This window comes from Chenopodium quinoa, unplaced genomic scaffold, assembly GCF_001683475.1.
Source record: "Chenopodium quinoa cultivar QQ74 unplaced genomic scaffold, ASM168347v1, whole genome shotgun sequence".
In the NCBI taxonomy this organism is placed as follows: Eukaryota; Viridiplantae; Streptophyta; class Magnoliopsida; order Caryophyllales; family Amaranthaceae; genus Chenopodium; species Chenopodium quinoa.
Genome location: NW_018742418.1, coordinates 6522370 through 6530516, shown reverse-complemented (window position 1 = coordinate 6530516; position 8147 = coordinate 6522370). Strand labels below are relative to the sequence as shown.

Here is an 8147-nt window from a genome sequence, read left to right as displayed (position 1 = left end):
TAGGAAGAATTATGGTAAATGTAGTTTAAGGAATTACTTGGAAAAGAGAGTTTAAGAATTAAGGAAGGTTTAGTTTATGGTGATTAAGAAATAAAGAATTAAGATAAGTAGCTTGATCATGAAATGGAAGATGGCAAGTGAGCTTGCTTGGAGAATAATCAAGAAGGATTTAAGGCAATTAAATTGTATGATCAAATCTTTGTGAGATGGAAAATAGAAATTAAGGAAATAAGGAAATTTAAAGAAGATAATTAAAATACAAAACTACCAAAATAATTAAAGCAAAATTATCATAAGGTGGCCGAAAATATTGAGCCTATTCATGCTCATATTTTCGGACCTCATTGCTTAGTTTTAGGAAATATTTTGCTAGATTTTAAGGATTAAAAATGATTTTGTAAATAATATATTTTGTAGAAAATAATTAATTAGAAAAATACCAACTTTAAACTAATTAATTAATCATGAAAAATCAGATTTTCTATGCCTAGTAAAATCCAAAATTCCTAGCTTAATTAAATAGATTTTCGGCCCTTTTAAATAAATAAGAAAGATATAATTTTTGCTTAATTAAAATATCCGAATTATATATAATTCGGTTTTTGAAATAAAATAAGTGGATAATAAATCTTATCTAAAATCCAAAATAATAATTAAGTTTGAAAAATATTTTTGGCGCCAAAATTCACATATCATTTTGGCTCCAAAATTCAAATAGAAAATAATTTTCTGAAATACCCTTTTTAGAAAATTATTAATAATTAATTAGTTAGAAAATATGTCTAAAAAATACGGGGTATTACATTCTCAGCCATGTATATACTCATCACCGGTGGTGGTGATTCATCTACCTCCATTGTTTTCCGCTTGGACCCCTTATCCTTTTGATTGACCGAGGCTTTAGGTTGTCTCAAGCTGTACACGTAACATCTCCTCCCTTCATACTGATCTCCATATAACTTCCCAACAGAGCCATAATCAGTTTCGAATTGGAGAAGTAAATGATAGGTTGAGATGGCGGCTTTGACCTTGTTGAGCAAGTGTATGGAAGAGGGGTGTCAACAACTAAGAATGTGAATTGGAGCTTCTTCCTTTACCCTTCTCCCTCACAAGATAAAGCCGTATCTCCTAATCAAATTACCTAAGTCCTCTAACTAAATCAGATAGGGAAGTAGGGTCGAATCCACAAGGAAACAAGTCTTTCTATTCCTAATTAATTTATATAATCTAAACTATTAAGTAACCAATTTATTTTTTATGGAAATAAACTAAAGGAACTAATTAAATTAACACGATTAAGAATTATTAGAATAATAATAAAACAAATCCTAGGGTATAGGTTTACCAATAAATAATATTTCAGGGTAAAACATAGTAATCAATCATCAATACATCAATTAATCAGATCATAAAGGGTTTTCGCTACGTATTACAATCACAGAATTAATCTACCGGCATTAAAACGCATCTATCGGATCTTGACTTAACCATTTATAAATTAACTTGCCTATTAAAACTAAGCCTAAACATTAATTCTCATCTCTCGAATCTCGAATCAATATTGCAAAACTCATACAATTAAACCAGGCCTAATCTAATTGCATACCATTAAATCAATCAATAGGAAATCAATCAAAGCATTGAAATTCAACAATAATAATTCACCCCTTCATATTATTTATGGATCCCCACAACCCTAGAAATAAATCTACTCATACATATTAAAATCTAAACTAAGCAAAGCAAATAAACAAGACATGATTAAGCAAAGCAATTAAATTACCGAAAATGAAAGGGGAAGAAATTGTTACCAAAGTAAATGGAAATAATGAATTGCATAAACCAAAAGTGTAGAGAGAGAACAATAGTAATAATCCAAAGCCTAAAGCTAAATCTGAGAAATTAACTAATGAGAAGAGGTACCCGTATCTAGCTTAACAAAATTCATTTATACTTAAGCTAAAAAAAAAAATAAAAAAATCCTAATTAAAAACAAAGTAAAAAATCTTCGAAACCCTCTTCAGAATCACGCGCCCGATCGGGCAAAGATTCGCCCGGTCGGGCCCGCCCTTTTGCTTCAGTGGAGTCTCGCTCACGCCTGGTCGGGCGCGAACCAAGGCGAAGCATTCTTCTTCTTTCTTCCTCGCCCGATCGAGCGAGCCTTAGGGCGAGGCCACTACCCAGTCAGGCGAGCTCTCGGGCAAGGGATCATCTTTGATTAGGCCATTTTCTTGGCCCAATCCGGATTTTCTCTTTGGGGCCTTTATAGCTCGGTCCAATGCCTCAATCTCTTCTTTGTCGAGCCCTTAATCACTGATTTGATAACTCTAACCGGTCTTGGGCTACGGAAAATGGCCATATATATCTCTAATGCTCGTAGTGGCTCCCATAAGTCCAGGAAAATGCTCCAAATCTGCAATTTCCTATAAAACAATACCACATCTACGAAAACACTAGAATACGCCTATTAGTAATAAAAGTGGCTCTAAAGAGCCAAAAATACTCCTAAATATGACCAAGGAACGGGGGTAAAACACTATATAAAATGAACATATCACTCCCCTAGGCGGATAGGTAGCTTGATTGTTCCCAAGGGAAAAACATGTTGCCTCCGAAGCCGACTAATGGCTTGTCAAGGGGTGTGAGGTCTCCTCTGCCAAAGCGCATTTGTTCAAGGCACTTCCAAGTAATTATGTCAGTTGAGCTCCCATTATCCACTAAGATCTTCTTAACCCGAGCGTTGTCCACCTTCATATGAATCACTAGAGGGTGATCATGGGGCCTTTGGATCTTCTTTGCAGCATCATCCCCAAAGACCATGATATAGTCCTTAGGGGTGGATGAGAGGGTGACGATATCATAGATACGCTCCTCAAGCGACCGCAAATGGTTTTTCCGTGCTCTATTAGACAAGCCCTAGGAGGCATATCCTCCTGCTATGATATTGATGCTTATGTTGGTGTTGGCTGATCTATGAACCTCTTGTGCGACTCTGGAAGCTTTGCTTCTTTGTTTGTCTCTTAGAGGATGCTTGAGGTACCGGTTAAGATTGTCTTCATCTACTAGCTTATCAAGTGCTCTCTTGAGTTCACGACAATACCGAGTGGTATGACCACACTCTCGATGGTACTCACACCACAGCTTTTCACTAGTAGAAAAAAGCAAATGGCCAGCCACAAATGGAAAGTGGTTATTGAAATCCGCTGCTCAAAAACCCACTTTAGCTTAAAAAATAAATAAAGATACAAATGAGAAGCGGTTTGAAAGTTGAACCGCTGGCCATTATGTTATTAGTTTCTTATTAAGTTTATTTTCCCTCTCTCCTCCCTCTCAACTCTTAGGGGGTGTTTGGTATTTGGAAATTGAGGGTGGGATTGGGAGTTTTAATCTCAATTCAAGAAAAAAAAATTTGTTTGTTTGATGACAATGAGAATATTTAGGGGAGAATTCCCACCATTTTATTACCTAGGGAGGGTAGGTAATAAATGGATGGGAATGGGAATAAGTTTAAAACAATGAAAGGAAATATTAGTAAGGGTAAATTTGTAAAAGTGTTATTAATTCCTTATCTATTTCAATTCACTATCCAAACAAAATATTGGTATATTTTCATAAATTCCCTCCAAACTCCCATTCCCACATTCCAAACGCCCTATTAGCGTAGCTAATATATTCTCTCTCCTTTTTTTCATTTCGTTCTCTCTCTCTCTCTCACTCTCTCTATTCACTACCAGCCAGATCTTGCAGGCTTGCAGCTCCTTGAGTTTCTCCTTCTTCTTTAATTCTCTTTAATTTCTGCATATTCTACTTCTTAGATTATTTTTTTCCGGTTTTTTTTTTCTGCAGATCTTCGTCGGTGGTGGCATATACGAAGAATGGAGATAGATTGGTGGGCAGATTGCGAAGCGGAAGGTGCTCGTTAATCCCGAGGTGCTCCATTGTAACTCTGAATCCTTGGTTTCTCTCCTCCATTAAAGCAGCGTCTCAGGTGAAATTGATTTTTTGCTTTAACCATCTACTACCAATTTCACAACCTAGGGTTTCGTTAATTCAATCCGGTATAGTCAATTTAGGGTTCTAATTATTAACTTTTGTTTATAAATACTTGAATAATTTAATTCGCCTACTATGAAATTTAGGAATATAGTTGTATTTGGTTTTTATGTCTAGTGCTCTTTGCTTAAATTTTTCTGTTAATTTTGATTAATTGTGTGTCTATTCATATGATTAGCTTGTTTTGTGATTCTGGGTTTTTTTTAGATAAATTAATTGTGGGATTTTCTGGGTTAATTTTGATTATTTGTGTACTTTTCTGGGTTGATTTTGATTACTTGTGTGTTTTTCTGGGTTATTTTGATCACTTGTGTATTTTTCTGGGTATATTTTGATTTGGGTTATTGATTCTTGATTGCTTATGGTTTGATTATTTTATGATTCTGGGGTCTTTTACAGTAATTATTAATTCTGGGTTAAATTCTTGTTGGTAGTCTTGTTATAAATTCTGGGTTTGTTTGTTAGTTCTTGGTTTGATTAAGGTTTAATTTGTTTGTTTATGGGAAGAAATATTGGCTAATTATAATTATGGATTTGATTATGTTAGTTTAATAAATGTTTTTGTACTACTCCCTACGTCACTCCCTTCCTTCTCCTGCTGGCCTCGCAAGGCTGCTGCTGCCTTGCCAATTTAAGTTTCACCATCTAACTTCTGCTTTCTAATTGCCAATTTGAATGCATATGTGGATTGATTGTGGTGGTCAGGGGCAATATGGTTTTGTCATACATACATGGTGTCTGGAAATAGGATCTTGATCATGATCTATTAAATAAGTCTTCGTTGCACAACTCTTTAGATGATGCATGATGTTATTCGTACAAGAGTTGGTGGTAATATTGAGTTGACTTGAATTCTCATATGTTTTTTGCAAGATCTTGACATATAGTCTGACCTCTTTCAACTATTTTCTGCAACTATTCATTGAATCATTTCTGACCTCTTGAGAATCCCGCTCTATATCTCTGATTGTTTGGGCGCTAACTTTTGAATGATACAAGATAAAAAGTATTTATGTATCTCATCGACACATCTCAAAATGAGCTATAAGATCTCAATTTTCAAAGTGCATGACTTTGTTATGCTTCTAATTGTTTGAAGAGTTGTGGAAGCTTATTTTTTCTTTTGTTTCATCGTAATTGAATGCCTTTATCTTTGCTTGTAGGGTGGCTATGAGGCCTATGACTATGTGATTGGAACTTTAGAGCATGGCCAAGTCGTCAAGTCATTTGAGCTTTGTATACCTGTGTTTAGGTGTGTGTCTTTTTCAAAATTATATTTTCAGTTTTTGATTTAACAAGTTCTAAAGAACTACTTAATCAAAAGGGTTCAATGAGTTCAAACATAAATGGCAATGGCTATATCCTTTATTCATTGTATCTACCAGTGTCATTGTAGTCTCCACTATCCACTCATTGTCTTAAATTCATTGTAATTTGCTCACGGAACTTAGGATGATTCATGTAATCGGCTTGGCTATTATTTCTTACAAAAATATTGTAAATCTTCCTTTTATGATAATTGAGTATTTCAAGAACAATGCCTAGGCTGTGTGATACTGGTTAAATTTGTTTAAAATGGAATGTGCTTAGTTGAATTTTTTGCCCCACTGAAACATAGAATCGTTTCTTATTTTGTGCTGGTCTTCCACTGACATTCCTGTTTTTCATCATGATGAATTTCATGGAAATCTTGACAGTTTACTTGCTCCAATATATGCTCAGATGATGAAGTCTTACTTTTGGCTTCAGATTGCTGATGGTTCTATTCAACAAGTTAAACAAGAGGTGGTGATTGATGATAGACTATTTCTTAGATGTAGAGAGTGACTTTTATTAATTTTTTAAATGAAGAATTCACCTTTTTAGGCTATTTAGTATCTCAGATACAAGCAAATGCATAGCCTGACATGTCTTTATTTCCTTAGGAACGGAAATCCTTTGATGAAAAGTTCATTCAAATGGATACAAAAAGGCTCTGCAAGTTGGCATCTAGTGCTGATAGCCTGCAATTGAAGCCCCTGGTTGAGCCCTTGCTGATATTTTTTTTCATATTTTTTCAAATGTAAAATTACAGATTTTTTTATGAATATATGAGTTTTATGTTTATTATGTATATGTATAAGTGTTTGGCAATCAATTTAGGTGAAAAAAGCAAAAAAAAAAAAAAAAAAAAAAAAAAAAAAAAACAATATATATATATATATGAAAGGGCAGCGGTTCTGTGGGCCAAACCGTTGCCCATTATGCCTGACAATTAACCTGTAAAGAACAAATGGGCAGCGGTTTGTTGAGTGAATCGCTGCACATTTCCTATGAATGGGAAGCGGTTTGTACCGCTGCCCATTTAATTAGGGCAGTGGGCGACCCCCTTAGGGCCAGCGGTTCAAAATCACTATCCATAAGGGGTTTTGAACCGCTTGCCATTTGCGTTTTTTTACTAGTGTTTTGTTCCTTTGTTCTATTGGCGTGTTCATTGGATTCGACTTAGGGAGGATAACCTTGTTTTTTATGTTCATGTAGATCTCATGCCTATCAGCATTGTATCTAAACCCTTCATCATTACTCTTGGCCCTCCTGGGCTTTTTGTCCTTGGGCTTTCTCTTTAGCTAAGGGGGTCTTGCAAACATCACTTGCTTCAATGATTCTTTCGGCCTTCTCCATAGCCTCAGAGAAGGAGGTCAGGTATGAGCTGAGGCTCGGTGTTGAATCTCTTGATGTAGTCTTTCAAACTTTCATTCTCCCCTTGTTTCACAATTATCAAGTGAACGCTAGTTTTCGTCTGCCTACAACTAGCAATGAAATGCTTCTTGAACAAGTTGGATAGCTTCTCAAATGTTTTGATGCTCCTCGAGGCGAGGTAATTGAACCATGTCTGAGGAATGCCCTTGAGGGTGGTAGGAAAGAACCTACACCATGATGCCTCACACCCGGTTTGGACGCCCATTTGTGCTTTGTTAGCGTTCAAATGGTCTGTCGGGTCGGTTATACCATCTTAGGGCTCCAAAGTAGGTATCTTGACCTTCAGAGGAATCAGGGTGTTCATGATCTCTTGGCTGAAGGGAGTGATGTTCTTAACAGTTTCAAGCCTCCCCAGCTCGGGAGAGGGGGAACGTTCAAGACTTCCACTTGTTGAGCGAGCAGGCCGAGCGGAGGCTCTTCTCCTTTGCCGTGAAGTGGCTGAGTTGGCCAGGCTATCATGGTACCTAGTTGAGCCATGCTGAGAGTGAACTCAAGTTTATTATCTCACGGGCGTCTATCAATTCCTCCTTCTGACATCTCTTTGTCGGCTCGGTTGACCCGACTCACGCTGAGCCACAGGAGATTGGTGCAGTCGTGACCGATGAGATTCTTGGTGCTGAGGCCGAGAGGATGCCTAATGGGGCTAGGACAAGTGAGGTTGAGAGCTCAGCTAGGGAGTGTCTCCCATCCTACCTTACCCCCCGCCGTGGTTGACAAGTGCCCTTAGGCTTTCCTCAAGGGTTTTTGTTGATTAGGGCTGCAAGCTGTTCCAAATCCCGACGAATGACTACATGGGGGCTAGTCACCTCTCCTACGGGCTCACTTTGAGCTTGGGGTACAATCTCTTCGACTACATGAGCATGTCAAGCCGAGTGAACTGGAGCTAGTCTAGTAGCATCTTGAGACTTTCAAGGACGTCTAGCGTTCACCATGGCTTTTAGTTTGTTTCAGACAAATCCATAATAAGTAAAGTAATGCTTGTATACTGAGTAATATATATAAATCAATTGTGTTTTATATGCATCCAAAAGATATGAGGTTTTTACAAATCAAATCATTATACTCTCAAAATAAAGTTGGATAGAATATAAAGTGGGGTTTGGCTTATTAAGGATGACACAAATTCTTACATGTGGTCAGGCATCATGGGGGGTTATTCGTTAGTGTTATAGGGATTACTCGGTCAGTATACTTTGTCAATGTTATAGGGGTTACTTCGTCAGTATTATAAGGGTTACTCGGTCAGTGTTATAGGGGTTATTTTGTTTTTTTATAAGTGGCCACATGGTGTGGTCAACCGCACACAAGATGTGTTGTGAGGATGAAAATATATAAAAGTACAAAAAAAAAAAAAA

The 8147-nt window shown here is 36.8% G+C and overlaps 1 long non-coding RNA gene across 2 annotated transcripts; it reads left to right on the top strand.

The window, feature by feature from the left end:
• The first annotated feature begins 3482 nt into the window (after positions 1-3482).
• LOC110711643 lies at positions 3483-6166 on the top strand. 2 transcript variants are annotated; one of them, XR_002509389.1, is made up of 4 exons: positions 3483-3988; positions 5217-5305; positions 5751-5838; positions 5979-6166. It is a non-coding gene; the product is annotated as an uncharacterized LOC110711643 (long non-coding RNA). The 2 variants fall into 2 exon arrangements; XR_002509388.1 differs by having other exon boundaries at positions 3494-3988; positions 5751-6166.
• The last annotated feature ends 1981 nt before the right edge of the window (positions 6167-8147 follow it).